The following is a 19,032-nucleotide window of genomic DNA, read 5'->3' on the forward strand; positions in this document are numbered from 1 at the left end:
TGAGCCACCGCGCCTGGCCCATTGTGAGGATTAAATGATGACATGAGCAGGGAGCTTACCACATAATATCCCCTGAAATATTAAGTTCCTCCTGTTCACCTGTTTTCGGTTTTAGGGAACACACGAAGCAGCGGGGTGAGGTCCCCCTGGGTCACAGGCAACTTGCTAAGTCGGTAAACTTGGGTCAAAGCTTTTCTGGTCTTATCATTAAAATGGCACACATTTACTACGAAAATCTGACTATGGCCAGTGGAATTTACCAGTGTCAATATTCTGGTTGCGATTATTACAGTTTTGTAAAACGTTATCATTGGGGGATTTTTTTTTTTTTTTTTTTTTTTTTTTTTTTTTTTGAGACGGAGTCTCGCTCTGTTGCCCAGGCTGGAGTGCTGTGGCCCGATCTCTGCTCACTGCAAGCTCCGCCTCCCGGGTTCACACCATTCTCCTGCCTCAGTCTCCCCAGTAGCTGAGACTACAGGCACCTGCCACCATACCTGGCTAATTTTTTTGTATTTTTAGTAGAGAGGTGTTTCACCGTGTTAGCCAGGATGGTCTTTTTCTCCTGACCTCGTGATCAGCCCGCCTTGGCCTCCCAAAGTGCTGGCATTACAGACTTTGGGGGAATTTAAGCAAAGTGTACACAATCTCTTTGTGTTATTATTATTATTATTATTTGAGATAGAGTCTCCCTCTGTCGCCTAGGCTGGAATGCAGTGGTGCGATCTTGGCTCACTGCAAGCTCCGCCTCCCAGGTTCAGGCCATTCTCCTGCCTCAGCCCCCTGAGTAGCTGGGACTACAGGCGCCTGCCACCATGCCCAATTAATTTTTTTATATTTTTGTTAGTAGAGACGGGGTTTCACCGTGTTAGGCCAGGATGGTCTCGATCTCCTCACTTCGTGATCCGCCAGCCTCAGCCTCCCAAACTGCTGGGATTACAGGCGTGAGCCACCACGCTCGGCCATCTCTCTGATTATTATTATTTTATTTTATTATTATTTTTTGAGACAGTCTTGCTCTGTTGCCCAGGCTGGAGTTCAGTGGCACCATACTGGCTCACTGCAACCTCTGCCTCCTGGGTTCAAGTGATACTCCTCCCTCAGCCTCCCGAGTAGCTGGGACTACAGGCGCCTGCCACCACGTCATTTTTGTATTTTTAGTAGTGACGGGGTTTTACCATGTTGGCCAGGCTAGTCTCGAACTCCTGACCTCAGGTGATCCACCCACCTCAGCCTCCCAAAGTGCTGCAATTACAGGTGTAAGCCACCGCACCTGGCCTCTCTGTATGATTTTTTTTTTTTTCTTTTCTGAGATGCAGTCTGGCACTGTCGCCCAGGCTGGAGTGCAGTGGCGCTACCTCAGCTCACCGCAAGCTCCGCCTCCCACGTTCACGGCATTCTGCCTCAGCCTCCCAAGTAGCTAGGACTACAGGCGCCTGCCGCCACTCCCAGCTAATTTTTTGTATTTTTAGTAGAAATGGGATTTCACTGTGTTAGCCGGGATGGTCTCAATCTCCTGACCTCGTGATCTGCCCGCCTTGGCCCCCCAAAGTGCTGGGATTACAGGTGTGAGCCACCATGCCCGGCCCTCTCTGTATGATTTCTTATAACTATATATGAATCTACAGTTACCTCAAACGTGTATGTGTGTGTATACATATGAATATATTTATAGCTTTGTAGCAGACCCTCCTCTACCCCCAAAAAATCACACACGATTGGGAAAACTGACTGGCCGATAATGGAAACCACCCAAGAACATGAGAGTTATGGCAGCTGAACCACGCTAAAGCCCTCCTGTATCGCCAGGTGGTAATGGGCAAAAGGTATGACTAGGTCACCCTGTTCTTGCCAGAGAAACCGTTAGGAGCAGATGTATGGTTCCGGTGTGTCCAGAATCAGTGGGTTCTTGGTCTTGTTGACTTAATGAAGCCGCGGACCCTGACGGTGAGTGTTACAGTTCTTAAAGATGGTGTGTCCAGAATGTTCCTTCACATGTTCAGATGTGTCTGGACTTTCTTCCTTCTGGTGGGTTTGTGGTCTCACTGACCTCAACAGTGAAGCTGCAGACCTTCGCAGTGAGTGTTACAGCTCATAAAAGCAGCACTTCCAGAGTCGTTTGTTCCTCCTGGTGGATTTGTGATCTCACTGCTTTCAGGAGTGACACTGCAGACCTTTGTGGTGTGACAGCTCATAAACATGATACAGACCTAAACAGCAAAACAACAAAACTTCCCTAGTGTAGAAGCAGACCTGAGCCAGTTTCCCCAGCTGGCTTTTATTCCTTTATCTGGGCCCACCCACATCCTGCTGATTGGTCCATTTTACAGAGAGCTGATTGGTCTGTTTTACAGAGAGCTGATTGGTGCATTTACAATCCCTGAGCTAGGCACAGAGTGCTGATTGGTACATTTACAATCTTCCTGCTAGTCCTAAAAGTTCTCAAAGTCCCCACAAGATTAGCTAGATACAGAGTGCAGATTGGTGCACATACAATTCTCCAGCTAGACATAAAAGTTCTCCAAGTCCCCACCCACTCAGGAGCCCAGCTGGCTTCCCTTAGTGGATCCTGTGCTGGGCCGCGGGTGGAGCTGCCCGCCAGTCCCGCGCCGCATTCCCGCACTCCTCAGCCCTTGGGCGGTTGATGGGACCAGGCGCTGGGAGCAGGGGACGGCGCCCGTCGGGGAGGCTTGGGCCGCCTGGGAGCCCACGGGGTTCCGGGGCGGGTGCTCGGGCATGGCGGGGTGCAGGTCCCAAGCCCTGTCCCAGGGGGAGATGGTTGAGGCCCGGCAAGAATTCGAGTGCGGCGCGGGCGGGCGGGCAGGGTTGGGGGACCCGGCGCACCCTCCGCAGCTGCTGGCCCGGGTGCTAAGCCCCTCACTGCTGGGGGCCGGTGGTGCCGGCTGGCCGCTCCGAATGCGGGGCCCACCGAGCCCTCGCCCACCCGAAACTCGCGCTGGCCCGCCAGCGCCGCGCGCAGCCCAGGTTCCCGCCCACGCCTCCTTCCACACCTCCCCGCAAGCAGAGGGAGCCGGCTCCGGCCTCGGCCAGCCTAGAGAGGAGCTCCCACACAGTGCAGCGGCGGGTTGAAGGGCTCCTCAAGCCTGGCCAGAGCAGACGCCAAGGCCGAGGAGGCGCCCAGAGCGAGCCAGGGCTGTTAGCACGTTGTCACCTCTCACTGGGATCCCAGGCCCTGTTAGCTAGAGGCAGCCAGTGGTGCGAATATGGGTGAGTTGCTTGGTCTGGTCCAGCCACAGGTTTCCTCAGGCCCTTCCAGGGAAGGCTGGATGAGGGCAGGTCTGGTACAGAGGTCAGAGAGCAGATGGGAACTTTGATCCCTTGTCTCCAGACACCACCATCTGACTGTGGTGGGTAATCAAGGATGGAGGGAAAGGAATGAAAGAAAAGCATGAGTCTGGAAGCTCCAGCTGGATCTCCTAGTGCTCTCAGGCTTTTGAGTCTGGAGAGAAGGGAGACCCCTCACCCTAGGCTTCTGTCAGAGCTGGGCCTGCCATGCCTTGCAAGGAAGTGGGGGGTAAGTGATGGGGTTTGAGAACTTAGGCCCTTGTGGCTGCCCACACAGTTAACTTTTGTCCAGTTCCTCAGGCCTTCTAACCACAAATCTTGAGGGCCCTCTATGAGCAGGTCTAGTGGTCACATTGGTTAGAGAGGTGTGTGGAGAAAGCCAGTCTCAGGGCTGGAGACCTAGTAAAGATTTTACTTTCTTTTTTTTTTTTTTTCTCCTGAGACGGAGTCTCGCTCTGTCGTCCAGGCTGGAGTGCAGTGGCACGATCTCAGCTCACTGCAATCTCTGCCTCCCTGGTTCAAGCTATTCTCTTGCCTCAGCCTCCCGAGTAGCTGGGACTACAGGTGTGCACCACCATGCCTGGCTAATTTTTGTGTTTTTAGTAGAGAGGGGGTTTCAACATGTTCGCCAGGCTGGTCTCTTAACACCTGACCTCAGGTGATCCACCTGCCTCAGCCTCCTAAAGTGCTGGGATTACAGGCGTGAGCCACTGGGCCTGGCCGGATTTTACTTTCTTTTCTCCTAAGAGAGAACACCCTTGTGAGCTAGGCAGGGCAAGTGGAGCAATCGCAATTTGCAGATGAGTTAATTGATGCTCAAGCAATGAGATGACTTCTCAGGGCCCTTGGCCTGATCATTAAGGGCAGGGTGGGATGAGATGACAGGTGGGCCTCTCTTCTTGGACAGCTCTCTGCTGACAGCTGCCCCAGAGCTACATTTGAGGCCTGGTGTCTTGCTGTGTTCAGGCTTCACATCTGATGAGAATACCTCCAAGTATAGCCGGGAAAACTGCAGCTCTGCCTTCCCTCTTCATGCAGCTGCCGTTTCAGGAAGCGGGACGCTAGGGTGGGGTTGAGGCTACATTGTGCTACCATGCTCGAGTTTTGACTGCCTCCTGATCCATGCTGCTGTGGTTAGTGCCTGGACTTGTCTGCCCACTTCAGCTAATGCCTCACTCATCCTCGTGTCCTCCAGCTCTGGATCCACTGAACAAACCATAAAAGCAAGACCTGAAAGGATTGAACTATTTTCAGTTAACTTTTAGAATGAAGCTCAAGAAGATTTATAGGAAGGCAAAAATATCCAGTTTTTATAATATCTGACATCCATTAAAAAATGGAACCTGGTGGCCAGGTGTGGTGGCTCATGCCTGTAATCCTAGCACTTTGGGAGGCCGAGGTGGTGGATCACCTGATGTCAGGAGTTCGAGACCAGCCTGGCCAAAGAGGTGAAACCCCATCTCTACTAAAAATACAAAAATTAGCTGGACGTGGTGGCGGGAGCTTGTAATTCCAGCTACTCAGGAGACTGAGGCAGGAGAATCACTTGAACCCAGGAGGCAGAGGTTGCAGTGAGCCGAGATCATGCCATTGCACTCCAGTCTGGTGACAAGAGTGAAACTCTGTCTCAAAAATAAAAAAAAAAGGACCCTGGCTGGGTGCTGTGGCTCACACTTGTAATCCCAGCACTTAAGACAAGGAATGTATGAAAAATATCCCAGTGATCTTCTAGAGATGAAAACTACAATATCAGATTTAAAAAATCATACTTGACAGGATTAATCACACTGGACAGGATTAATGGCAGGTTAGATATTACAGAAGAAAAGACAAGTGAACTTGAGGGCATAACAATAGAAACTACCCAAAATAAAACCCAAAGATAAAAAAATCCAAAAAAAAAAAAAAAAGAAAAATGAAAAAAGGATCAGTGAGTTGCGGGATAACCGTAAGTGGCCTAATATATGGATAATTAGAGGTCCAAAAGGAGAAGAAAGAAAGGACAGAAAAATATTTGAAGAAACCATGACCAAAAGCTTTCCAAACTTGGGCCAGGCACAGTGGTTCACTCCTGTAATCCCAGCACTTTGGGAGGCCGAGGCAGGTGTATCACCTGAGGTCAGGAGTTTGAGACCAGCCGGCCAACATGAAGAAACCCTATCTCTACTAAAAATACAAAAATTTGCCAGGCGTGGTGGCACATGCCTGTAATCCCAGCTACTTGGGAGGCTGAGGTAGGAGGATCGCTTGAACCTGCGAGGCAGAGGTTGCGGTGAGCTGAGACTGTGCCATTGTACTCCAGCCTGGGCAACAAGAGCAAAACTCCCGTCTCAAAAAACAAAACAACAACAACAAAAAACTTTCCAAACTTAAAGATGGCTATAAACCTACAGACCCAGGAAGCACAATAAGCCCAAGCACAAGCAACATGAAGAAACTGTGCCAAAGCACATCGTAATCAAATTGCTCAAAGCCAGTGGTAAAGATGTTACACACAGTGGAACAAAGTTAAGAATGGCATAAGATTTCACTTGAAACAATCCAGGTGAAAAGATGGTGGAGCAACATCTTTTATTTTTTTATTTATTTTTATTTTATTTTATTTTTTTTTTTTGAGACAGAGTCTCGCTCTGTCGCCCAGGCTGGAGTGCAGTGGCGCAATCTCGGCTCACTGCAAGCTCCGCCTCCAGGGTTCCTGCCATTCTCCTGCCTCAGGCTCCCGAGTAGCTGGGACTACAGGCACTCACTACCACGCCCTGCTAATTTTTTGTATTTTTAGTAGAGACAGGGTTTCACCGTGTTAGCCAGGATGGTCTCGATCCCCTGATCTCGTGATCCGCCTGCCTCGGCCTCCTAAAGTGCTGGGATTACAGGCGTGAGCCACCACGCCTGGCTAACATCTTTTAACTACTTAAAGAAAAAACTCTCGATCTAGAATATTGGGGAAAAAAAATCTGTCAAAAACAAGAAATAAAGATGTTTTCAGGCCAGGCGAGGTGACTCACGCCTGTAATTCCAGCACTTTGGGAGGCCGAGGCGGGTGGATCACTTGAGCCCAGGAGTTTGGGACCAGCCTGGGCAGCATGGTCAAAGCCTGTCTCTACCAGAAATACAAACATTAGCCAGTCTCATAACCTGGTCTCAAAATAAATAAATAGATAAAAATTAAAACATAAAATTAAAAAATTTTTGAAAACGATGTTTTCAGACATACAAAACTGAAAGGAATCATCACCAGTAGACCTGCACTACAAGAACTGTTAAAGGAAATTCTTCAGGCAGAAAGATAATTGTACCAAATAAAAATATAATCCGACAAGAGAAAGAAAGAGCATCCAAATCGGTAAAGAGGAAGTCATACTGTCACTGTTTGCCAATGATATGATCTTTGACAAAGCAAACAAAAACATAAAGTGGGGAAAGCACACCCTATTCAACAAATGGTGCTGGGATAATTGGCAAGCCACATGTAGGAGAATGAAATTGGATCCTCATCTCTCACCTTATACAAAAATCAACTCAAGATGGATCAAAGATGTAAATCTAAGACCTAAAACCATAAAAATTCTAGAAGATAACATCAGAAAACCCCCTGTAGACATTGGCTTAGGCAAAGACTTCATGACCAAGAACCCAAAAGCAGATTCAACAAAAGCAAAGATAAATAGATGGGATTAATTAAACTAAATAGCTTCTGCACAGCAAAAGAAATAATCAGCAAACAGGCAACCCACAGAATGGGAGAAAATCTTCACAATCTATACATCTAACAAAGGACTAATACCCAGATTCTACAAGGAACTGAAACAAATCAGCAAGAAAAAAACAAACAATCTCATCAAAAAGTAGGCTAAGGAATAAATAGACAATTCTGAAGAAAAAGATATGCAAGTGGCCAACAAACATGAAAAAATGCTCAACATCACTAATCAGGGAAATGCAAATCAAAACCACAATGTGGTACCACCTTACTCCTGCAAGATGGCCATAATTTTAAAAATCAAAAAGTAGGCTGGGCATGGTGGCTCATGTCTGTAATCCCAGCACTTTGGGAGGCCAAGGCGAGCAGATCATGAGGTCAGGAGATCGAAACCACCCTGGCTAACCCAAAGAAACCCCATCTCTACTAAAAATACAAAAAATTAGCCGGGTGTGGTGGCATGCCCCTGTAATCCCAGCTACTTGGGAGGCTGAGGCAGGAGAATCACTTGAACCTGGGAGGTGGAGGTTGCAGTGAACTGAGAGCGTGCCACTGCACTCCAGCCTGGGCGACAGAGTGAGACTGACTCTGCCTCAAAAAAAAAAAAAAAAAAAGAAACACAATAGATATTGGCATGGATGTGAAAAGGGAACACTTTTACGCTGCTGGTGGGAATGTAAACTAGTACAACCACTGTGGAAAACAGTGTGGAGATTCCTTAAATAACTAAAAGTAGATCTACCATTTGATTGAGCAATCCCACTACTGGGTATCTACCCAGAGGAAAAGAAGTCATTATATGAAAAAAAGACACTTGCAGCTGGGCTCAGTGGCTCAGCACTTTGTAGTCCCAGCACTTTGGGAGGCCGAGGTGGATGGATCACCTAAGGTCGGGAGTTTGAGACCAGCCTGGCCAACATGGTGAAACCCCGTCTCTACTAAAACTACAAAAATTAGCTGGGCGTGATGGCACACACCTGTAGTCCCAGCTACTTTGGAGGCTGAGGCACGAGAATCACTTGAACCCAAGAGGTGGAGGTTGCAATGAGCCGAGATCACGCCACTGCACTCCACTCCAGCCTGGGCAAAAGAATAAGACAGAGCGAGACCTTGTCTCAACAAAAAAAAGAAAGAGAAAGAAAGAAGACACTTGCACACACATGTTTATAGCAGCACAATTCGGAATTGCCAAAATATGGAACCAGCCCAAATGCCCATCAATGAATGAGTGAATAAAGAAAATGTGATATATATACATACCATGGAATACTATGATATATATATATATACCATGGAATACTACTCAGCCATAAAAAGGAATGAAATAATAGGATTTTCAGCAACCTGGATGGAGTTGGAGACCATTATTCTAAGTGAAGTAATTCAGAAATGGAAAACCAAACACCATATGTTCTCACTTGTAAGTAGGAGCTAAGCCATGAGGATGCAAAGGCATAAGAATGATACAGTGGACTTTGAGGACTTGGGGGAAAGGATGGGAGGGGGGTGAGGGATAAAAGACTACACATTGGGTACAGTGTACACGACTCAGGGGATGGGTGCACCAGAATCTCAGAAATCACCACTAAAGAACTTACCAAACACCACCTGTTCCCCAAAAACCTACTGAAAAAAAAAATTCAAAAAAAAATGGACCTATCCAAAGGAATGAAGAATACTGAAAATGGTAGCTATGTGAGTATGTATATATGTAAATACATATATATATGTGTCAGTATGTATATATGTACAAACATATATGCACATATATTCCACACACATATACACATATATTCCCCCCACCACCACCATTTTTGTTTGTTTGCTTTTATTTATTTATTTTTTTGAGACAGAGTTTCACTCTTGTTGCCCAGGCTGGAGTGCAATGGCGCGATCTCAGCTCACTGCAACCTCCACCTCCCAGGTTCAAGCGATTCTCCTGCCTCAGCCTCCTGAGTAACTAGGATTACAGGCACCCACCACCACGCCCGGCTAATTTTTGTATTTTTCGTGGAGACGGGGTTTCACCTTGGCCAGGCTAGTCTCAAACTCCTGACCTCAGGTGACCCACCCACCTCAGCCACGCAAAGTGCTGGGATTACAGGCATGAGCCACCACGCCTGGCCTGTTTGTTTTTAGAGACCAGTTCCCACTATGTTGCCTAGGCTGGTCTAGAACTCCTTGGTTCAAGCAATCCTCATGCCTCAGCCTCCCAAGTAGCTGGGATTACAGAAGGATGTCACTGTGCCCGGCTTGCCCCGTCTGTTAGTTAAATCTTTTTAAAGAGGTAATTGAGGCCAGGCACGGTGGCTCACACCTGTAATCCCAACACTTTGGGAGGCCAAGGCAGGCCAATCACCTGAGGTAAGGAGTTCGAGACCAGCCTGGTTAACATGGCAAAACCCCGTCTTTACTAAAAATAGCTGGGTGTGGTGGCACGCACCTGTAGTCCCAGCTACTCGGAGAGACTGAGGCAGGAGAATCGCTTGAACCCAGGAGACGAAGGTTAAAGTGAGCCGAGATCGTACCACTGCATTCCACCCTGGAAGACAGAGCAAGACTCCATCTCAAAAAAAGAAAAAAAAAGTAATCGATTGTAAAAAACAAAACAAAAAGCCCAATACTGTATTGTGGGACTTTTGCACATGGAACATTTATCAAGACAGACCATATTCTGAGCCATACAACAAGTCTCAGCCAGGCGTGGTGGCTCACGCCTGTAATCCCAGCACTTTGGGAGGCCAAGGCGGGTGGATCACCTGATGTCAGGAGTTCCAGACCAGCCTGGCCAACATGGTGAAACCTCATCTCTACTAAAAATGCAAAAATTAGCCAGGTGTGGTGGCACATGCATGTGATTCCAGCTACTTGGGAGCTGAGGCAGGAGAATCACTTGAACCCGGGAGGTGGAGGTTGCAGTGAGAAGAGATCATGCCACTGCACTCCAGCCTGGGTGACAAGAGTGAAACTCTGTCTCAAACAAAACAAAACAAAAAACAAGTCTCAATAAATATAAAGGATTCAATTTAAGGTATTACTTTAATAGCATAAAGGCTGGGAAAGAAATGGGAATATACTACTGTATTCATATATATATGAGGTTGTATAATATAACTTAATGATAGACTGTGGTGAGTTAATGATGTATAGTATGAACCCTAAAGTAACTAATAAAGTAACAAAGAGTTATAGATACCAACAAATAAAATAAAGTGGATATAAAATAAGAAATCTAAAAAAAAAAAAGCAGAAAAAGAGGAACAGGGGAACCAAGAACAGATAAGACAATTAGAAAACAAATAGCAAAGGCCGGCATGGTGGCTCACGCTGTAATCCCAGCACTTTGGGAGGCCAAGGCGGGTGGATCACCTGAGGTCAAGAGTTCGAGACCAGCCTGGCCAACAGGGAGAAACCCCATCTCTACTAAAAATACAAAAATTAGCCAGGCATGGTGGCAGTGCCTGTAATCCCAGCTACTTGGGAGGCTGAGGCAGGAGAATCGCTTGAAACCGGGAGGCAGAGGTTGCAGTGAGCCGAGATCATGCCACTGCCCTTCAGCCTTGGCAACAGAGCAAGACTCCATCTCCAAACAAACAAACCAAAAAACAAAACAAAACAAAACAAAAACAAGGCCGGGCGTGGTGGCTCATGCCTGTAGTCCCAGCACTTTGGGAGGCAGAGGCGGGCAGATCATGAAGTCAGGAGATCAAGACCATCCTGGCTAACACGGTGAAACCCCGTTTTTACTAAAAATACAAAAAATTAGCCGGGCATGTCGGCATGCGCCTGTAGTCCCAGCTACTCAGGAGGCTGAGGCAGGAGAAGGGCATCACCCCAGGAGGCGGAGGTTGCAGTGAGCAGAGATTGCGCCACTGCACTCCAGCCTGGGCAACAGAGCGAGACTCCGTCTAAAAGAAAAAAAAAATAGCAGGATGATAAAATGAAACATACTGTATCAATCATTACATTAAAAGTAAATGGGGGCCGGGCACGGTGTCTCACTCCTGTAATCCCAGCACTTTTCGAGGCCCAGGCCAGCGCATCACGAGGTCAGGAGATTGAGACCATCCTGGCTAACACAGTGAAACCCAGGCTCTACTAAAAATACACAAAAAATTAGCAGGGCATGGAGGTGGGCGCCTGTAGTCCCAGCTGCTCGGGAGGCTGAAGCAGGAGAATGGCGTGAACCCAGGAGGCAGAGCTTGCAGTGAGCCGAGATCTTGTCACTGCACTCCAGCCTGGGCGACACAGCAAGACTCTGTCTCAAAAAAAAAAAAGTAAATGGGAGCCGGGCACGGTGGCTCACGCTTGTAATCCCAGCACTTTGTGAGGCCGAGGCGGGCGGATCACGAGGTCAAGAGTTCGAGACCAGCCTGGCCAACACAGTGAAACCCTGTCTCTACTAAAAATACAAAAATTACCTGGGCGTGGTGGCACACGCCTGTAATCCCAGCTACTCGGGAAGCTGAGGCAGGAGTATCGTTTGAACCCAGGAGGCAGAGGTTGCAGTGAGCCAAGATCACACCACTGCACTCCAGCCTGGTGACAGAACTAGACTCCGTCTCAAAAAAAAAAAAAAAAAAAAAAAAAAAAAGGCTGGGCGCGGTGGCTCAAGCCTGTAATCCCAGCACTTTGGGAGGCCGAGGCGGGCAGATCACGAGGTCAGGAGATCGAGACCATCCTGGCTAACACGGTGAAACCCCGTCTCTACTAAAAATACAAAAAATTAGCCGGGCACGGTGGCGGGCGCCTGTAGACCCAGCTACTCGGGAGGCTGAGGCAAGAGAATGGCGTGAACCCAGGAGGCGGAGCTTGCACTGAGCCGAGATCGCGCCACTGCACTCCGGCCTGGGCGAAAGAGCGAGACTCCGTCTCAAAAAAAAAAAAAAAAAAAAGTAAATGGGAGGCTAGGCGTGGTGGCATTTGCCTATAATCCAAGAACTTGGAGTGGCTGAGGCGGGAGATTTGCTTGAGCCCAGGAGCTCAAGACAAGCCTGGGCAACATAGGAAGACCCTGTCTCTACCAAAAAAAAAAAAAAAAAAAAAAAAAAAAATTCCAGCGTGGTAGCACATGCCTGTAATCCTAGCTACCTGGAGGCTAAAGTTGGGAGGATCACTTAAGGCCAGGTGGTTGAGGCTGCAGTGAGCTGTGATTGCACCACTGCACTGCAGCCTGGGTAGCAGAGTGAGACTCTGTCTCAAGAAAAATAATGATAATAAAGTAAATGGTTTAAACAACCTATTTAAATATCAGAGATTTTTAGACTGGATAAAAAAGCAAGATTCAATATATGCTGCCCACAAGAATGCATTTATTTATTTATTTATTTTGAGACGGAGTCTCGCCCTGTCACCCAGGCTGGAGTGCACTGGCACGATCTTAGCTTACTGCAAGCTCCGCCTCCAGGGTTCACGCCATTCTCCTGCCTCAGCCTCCCGAGTAGCTGGGCCTACAGGTGCCCGCCAACACGCCTGGCTAATTTTTTTGTATTTTTAGTAGAGACGGGGTTCCACCATGTTAGCCAGGATGGTCTCGATCTCCTGACTTCGTGATCCGCCCGCCTCGGCCTCCCAAAGTGCTAGGATTACAGGCGTGAGCTACGGCGCCCGGCAAGAATGCATTTTGAATGTAAAGATTCAAATATGCTAAAAGGTAAAGGGTGGAAAGATGCTTATATGTTTACAGTAATCAAAAGAAAGCTGGAAGGGCTATTATAATATCAAACAAAGTTAATTTCAGAGCAAGTATATTACCAGAGAAAAATAAGGTAATTTAATACCAACAAAAACGTTAATCAAGGATATAACAACCCTAAATGTCCATGGGCCCAATAAGAGAGCTTCTAAATATATGAAACCGCTCACGCCTGTAATCCCAGCACTTTGGGAGGCCAAGGCGGGCAGATCACCTGAGGTTGGGAGTTTGAGACCAGCCTGACCAACATGGAGAAACCCTGTCTGTACTAAAAATACAAAAATTGGCCTGGCATGGTGGCGCATGCTTGTACTCCCAGCTACTCGGGAGGCTGAGGCAAGAGAATTGCTTGAACCCAGGAGGCGGAGGTTGCGGTGAGCCGAGATTGCACCATTGCACTCTAGCCTGGGCAACAAGAGCGAAACTCTGTCTAAAAAAAAAAAAACCAAAAAACTATATATATATATATATATATACACACACACACACACACACACACATATGTATGTACTCCACAAAAACTGATAGAACTGCAAGAAATGACCAGGTGTGGTGGCACACACCTGTAGTCTCTGCTACTTGGAGGCTGAGGCATGAGGATTGCTTGAGCCCAGTAGTTGAAGATTGCAGGACACTATGATAGTGTCTGCGAATAGCCACTACACTCCAGCCTGAGCAACACAGCAAGACCATGTCTCTAAATAAATATATAAATAAATATATATATATATATATATATTTTAAAAAGAAGAACTGCAAGGAAAAAAAATCACAATTATAGTCAGAGATTTAAATACTCTTCTCAGTAATTGATAAAACAAGTAGAGACATAATCAGCCAGGACATGCAGACTTGAACAACATTATCAATCAATTTATTTGACCTGATTTATATTTATAAAACACTCCACCTAATAATAGGATAATACACATTCTTTTCAGGTGCACAGAGAACATTTATCAAGATAGATAATATATTGGTCCATAAAACAAGTATCCAAAGATTAAAAAATATTCAAGTAATACAAAGTACGGGCTGGGTGTGGTGGCTCACACCTGTAATCACAGCACTTTGGAGACGGAGACGGGTGAATTACCTGAGGTCAGGAATTTGAGACTAGCCTGGCCAGCATGGCGAAACCCCGTCTCTACTAAAAATACAAAAATTAGCCGGGTGTGGTGGCACTCACCAGTAGTCCCAGCTACTCAAGAGGCTGAGGCAGGAGAATCGCTTGAACCTGGGAGGCGGAGGTTGAGTGAGCCGAGATTGCGTCATTGCACTCCAGCCTGGCTGACAGAGTGTGTCAAAAAAAAAAAAAAAAAAGAGAGAGGTAACATCACTACAGACTTTACAGATGATAAAATAATAATTAGGGAATATTAGGCACAACTTTATGCCAATACATTTGGCAACTTAGGCTAAGTGGAGAATACATGGAAAGACACCAATTGCTAAAGTGTACTTAAAAAGAAATAGTTTCAAGGCCAGCTGGGCAATATAGCAAGATCTCGTGTCTAAAAAATAAAAGAAGAAAAATATACATAAACTTAGAATAATCATAATCAGTTTGAACTGATACCACCTCAGCTTTTTTTTTTTTTTGAGACAGAGCCTTGCTCTGTCACCCAGGTTGGAGTGCAGTGGCACGATCTCAGCTCACTGCAAGCTCCAGCTCCTTGGTTCACACCATTCTCCTGCCTCAGCCTCCCGAGTAGCAGGGACTACAGGCGCCTGCCACCACGCCTGGCTAATTTTTTGTATTTTTAGTAGATATGGGGTTTCACCGTGTTAGCCAGGATGGTCTCAATCTCCTGACCTCGTGATCTGCCCGCCTTGGCCTCTAAAAGTGCCGGGATTACAGGCGTGAGCCACCGCGCTCGGCCTCACCTCAGCTTTAATAATGTACATTAATGGCCAGGCACGGTGGCTCACACCTGTAATCCTAGCACTTTGGGAGGCTGAGGTGGGTGGATCATTTGAGGTCAGGAGTTCGAAACCAGCCTGGCCAACATGGTGAAACTCCATCTCTACTAAAAATGCAAAAATTAGCTGGGCGTGGTGGCGTACACCTGTAATCCCAGCTACTTGGGAAGCTGAGGCAGAAGAATCTCTTGAGCCTGGTAGGCAGAGGTTGCAATGAGCTGAGATCACGCCACTGCACTCCAGTCTGGGTGAGGGATTGAGACCCTGTCTCAAAAAAAACAAAAACAAAAACAAAAAACCCCACAAATTTATCTTCATATATTGTGGACATATTAACACAGATTTATAATTGTTTTATGCATTTATCTTTTAAATCATACAGGAAACAAAAAGAGGAATTATATACCAAATATACAATAATACTAGCTTTTATATTTACCTATGTAGTTACCTTTACCAATGATCTTTATTTCTTTGTATGGATTTGAGTTATTGTCTAGTGCCCTTTTGTTTCAGTCTGAAGGACTTCCTTTAGCATTTCTTTACCAGAAACAAATTCCCTTAGTTTTTGGTTTTCCAGGAATGTCTTAATTTCTACTTCATATTAAAGGACTGTCTTTCTGGACATAGAATTCTATTTTTTTAGAGATAAGGTCTCACTCTGTCACCCAGGCTGGAGCTCAGTGGTGCAATCATAGCTCACTGTAACCTTGAACTCCTGGGGTCATGCAATCTTCTCACTGCGGCCTCCAGAGTAGCTGGAACTACAGGCACACACCTCTACACTTAGCTAATTTTATTTTTTTGTAGAGATAGGCCTTCCCACCGCAGCCTCCAGAGTAGCTGGGACTACAGGCACACATCAGCACACTTAGCTAATTTTATTTTTTTGTAGAACTGTGGTCTGACTGTGTTGCCTAGGCTGGTTTTGAACTCCTGGGCTCAAGCATTCCTCCTGCCTCAGCCTCCCAAAGTGCTAGGATTATAGGCATGAGCTACCATGCCTGGCCTAGAATTCCTGGTTGTAATTTTTTTTCTGTTAGTACTTTAAAATATCAGCCCACTGGTTTCTGGCCTCCATAGTTGTTTATGATAAATAGGCTATTTATATTGGGAAGTTAGCTTTAATCCCCATAGTAACCACTAAGAAAACAACTAAGAAATAGGCCCAGGCACGGTGGCTCATGCCTGTAATCCCAGTACTTTGGGAGGCTGAGGCGGGTGGATCACTTGAGCCCAGGAGTTCAAGACTAGCCTGGGCAACATGGTGAAACCCTATCTCTACAAAAATAAATTTAAAAGAAAAGAAAAGAAAACAACTAAGAAATATATAGAAGAGGAAATATAAACGGTATAGTAGAAAAAGACACCGACCAAACACAAAAGAAGGCAGTATTGAAGAAATTGAGGAACAAAAATATAGGACAGGATGGGTGCAGTGATTCATGCCTGTAATTCCAATGCTTTGGGAGGCCAAGGTGGGAGATGATTGAGGCTAGGAGTTCAAGACTAGCCTGGCTAACATAGTGAGACCCCGTCTCTAAAAAAAAAAAATAAATAAATAAATATAAAAAATTAGCCAGGTGTGGTGGTATGAATCTGTAGTCCCAGCTATCCAAGAGACTAAGGCAGGAGGATCACTTGAGGCCAGGAGTTCAAGGCTGCAGTGAGCCATGATCTCACCACTGCACTTCAGCCTGGGTGACACAGTGAGACCCTGTCTCTTTCTTTTCTTGAGGCAGGGTCTTGGTTTGTAGCCTAGGCTGGTCTTGAACTCCTGGCCTCAAGTGATCTTCCCACCTTGGCCTCTCAAAGTGCTGGGATTACAGGTGTGCTCCACCATGTCTGGCCAAGACCGTGTCTCTTAAAAAAAAAAAAAAAAAGCGAGAGAGGTAAGACAATAGAAAACAACACTATGGCAGAAGTAAGTCCTTCAGGATCAGTAATCAATTTGAATGTAAATGGATTAAATTCACCAATTAAAAGACAGTGATTGGTGATGGCTGTACAACATTGTGAATGTACTTAATGACACTGAATTCTACACTTAAAAATGGTTAAAATGAGCCAGGTGCAGTGGCTCACGCCTGTAATCCCAGCACTTTGGAAGGCTGAGGCAGGTGGATCACCTGAGGTCAGGAGTTCGAAACCAGCTTAGCCAACATGGTGAAACCCTGTCTCTACTAAAAACACAAAAAATTAGCCAGGTGTGGTGGCAGGTGCCTGTAATCCCAGCTACTTGGGAGGCTGAGGGAGGAGAGTTGCTGGAACCCAATGGGTGGAGGTTGCAGTGAGCTGGATCATGCTACTTCACTCCAGGCTGGGCAAAAAAGCAAACTCCATCTCAAAAAAAAAAAAAGGTAAAAATGGTAAATTTTATATTTTTTATATATACACATATATATACATGTATACATATATTATATATGCGTGTGTGTGTGTATATATATATATATATTTTTTTTTTTTTTTTTTGAGACAGAGTCTTACTCTGTCACCCAGGCTGGAGTACAGTGAAATGATCTCAGCTCACTGCAACCTCTGCCTCCTGGGTTCAAGCAATTCTCGTGCCTCAGCCTCCTGAGTAGCTGGGATTACAGGCGCGCACCACCACACCTGGCTAATTTTTGTATTTTTAGTAGAGATGGGGTTTCTCCATGTTGGCCAGCCTGGTCTCAAACTCCTGACCTTAAGTGATCCACCCACCTCGGCCTTCCAAAGTGCTGTGATTACAGGCATCAGCCACCATGTTTGGCCTATTATTTATATTTTACCACTCAGAATACAAGACAGAGATTGGCAGAATGGATTTTAAAATGATCCAACTACTCTTGAACAGACATTTATCCAAAGAAGAAAGACAAATGGCAAATAAGCAAATAAAAATATGTTCAACATCACTAATAATTAGGGAAATGCAAATCAGAACCACAATGGGTCAGGCATGTTAGCTCATGCCTGTAATTCCAGTATTTTGGGAAGCTGAGATGGGAGGATTGCTTGAGCCCAGGAGTTCAAGATCAGCCTGGGCAACGTTGTGAGACGCCCATCTCTACCAGAAAAAAAAAAAAAAAAAATCAGAACCACAATGAGATACCACTTCATACCCGTTAGGATGGATATTTTCTAAATAATACATTTTTTAAATAATATATTTTAAAAAACAGAAAAAGTGTTCATGAGCATGTGAAGAAATTACAACCCTTGTACCCTGCTGGTGGGAATGTAAAGAGATGCAGCCACTAAGGAAAACAGTATGGAAGTTCCTCAAAAAATTAAAAATAAGCCAGGCGTTCTGGTGTGTACCTGTAGTCCCAGCTACTTGGGAGGCTGAGGTAGGAGAATTGCTTGAGCTCAGGAGTTTGAAACCAGCCTGGACAACATGGGAAGACCCCGTCTTTAAAAAAAAAAAAAAAATAGAATTACCATATGACTCAGCAATTACACTTCTTTGGATATTGTATTAGTTCATTTTCATGCTGCTGATAAAGCCATACCCGAGACTGGGAAGAAAAAGAGGTTTAATTGGACTTACAGTTCCACATGGCTGGGGAGGCCTCAGAATCACGGTAGGAGGCAAAAGGCACTTCTTACATGGTGGCAGCAAGAGAAAAATGAGGAAGAAGCAAAAGAGGAAACCCCTGATAAACCCATCAGATCATGTGAGACTTATTCACTATCACGAGAATAGCACGGCAAAGACCAGCCCCCATGATTCAATTATCTCCCCTGGGATCCTCCCACAACACATGGGAATTCTGGGAGATACAATTCAAGTTGAGATTTGGGTGGGGACACAGCCACACCATATCATTCTGCCCCTGGCCCCTCCAAATCTCATGTCCTCACATTTCAAAACCAATCATGGCTTCCCAACAGTCCCTGAAAGTCTTTTTTTGTTTTTCTGTGTTTTTTTTGAGACGGAGTCTTGCTCTGTCACACAGGCTGGAGTGCAGTGGCACGATCTCAGCTCACTGCAAGCTTCGCCTCCCACGTTCATGCCATTCTCCTGCCTCAGCCTCTGGGGTAGCTGGGGCTAGAGGCACCCGCCACCACGCCCAGCTAATTTTTTGTATTTTTTTGTTTTTATTAGAGACGGGGTTTTACCGTGTAAGCCAGGATGGTCTTGGTCTCCTGACCTCGTGATCCGCCCGCCTCGGCCTCCCAAAGTGCTGGGATTACAGGTGTGAGCCACAGCGCCGGGTCTCAAAGTCTTAACTCTTTTCATCATTAACCCAAAAGTCCACAGTTCAAAGTCTCATCTGAGACAAGGCAAGTCCCTTCCACCTATGAGCCTATAAAATCAAAAGCAAGCTAACTACTTCCTAGATACAATGGGGTGTACAGGTATTGGGTAAATACAGCTGTTCCAAATGGGAGAAATTGGCCAAAACAAACGGGTTACAGGGCG

At 46.0% G+C, this 19,032-nt stretch overlaps 1 long non-coding RNA gene across 1 annotated transcript; it reads right to left on the bottom strand.

Annotated features, from left to right (window-relative positions):
- Positions 1-1,643: 1,643 nt before the first annotated feature.
- On the bottom strand, positions 1,644-18,372 carry LOC134758731 (uncharacterized). Its single transcript, XR_010134249.1, has 2 exons — positions 18,157-18,372; positions 1,644-2,207 (listed from the first exon to the last, which is right to left on the bottom strand). It is a non-coding gene; the product is annotated as an uncharacterized lncRNA (long non-coding RNA).
- Between the last annotated feature and the right edge of the window lie 660 nt (positions 18,373-19,032).

Source organism: Gorilla gorilla, chromosome 5 (genome assembly GCF_029281585.2).
Source record: "Gorilla gorilla gorilla isolate KB3781 chromosome 5, NHGRI_mGorGor1-v2.1_pri, whole genome shotgun sequence".
Classification (NCBI taxonomy): domain Eukaryota; kingdom Metazoa; phylum Chordata; class Mammalia; order Primates; family Hominidae; genus Gorilla; species Gorilla gorilla.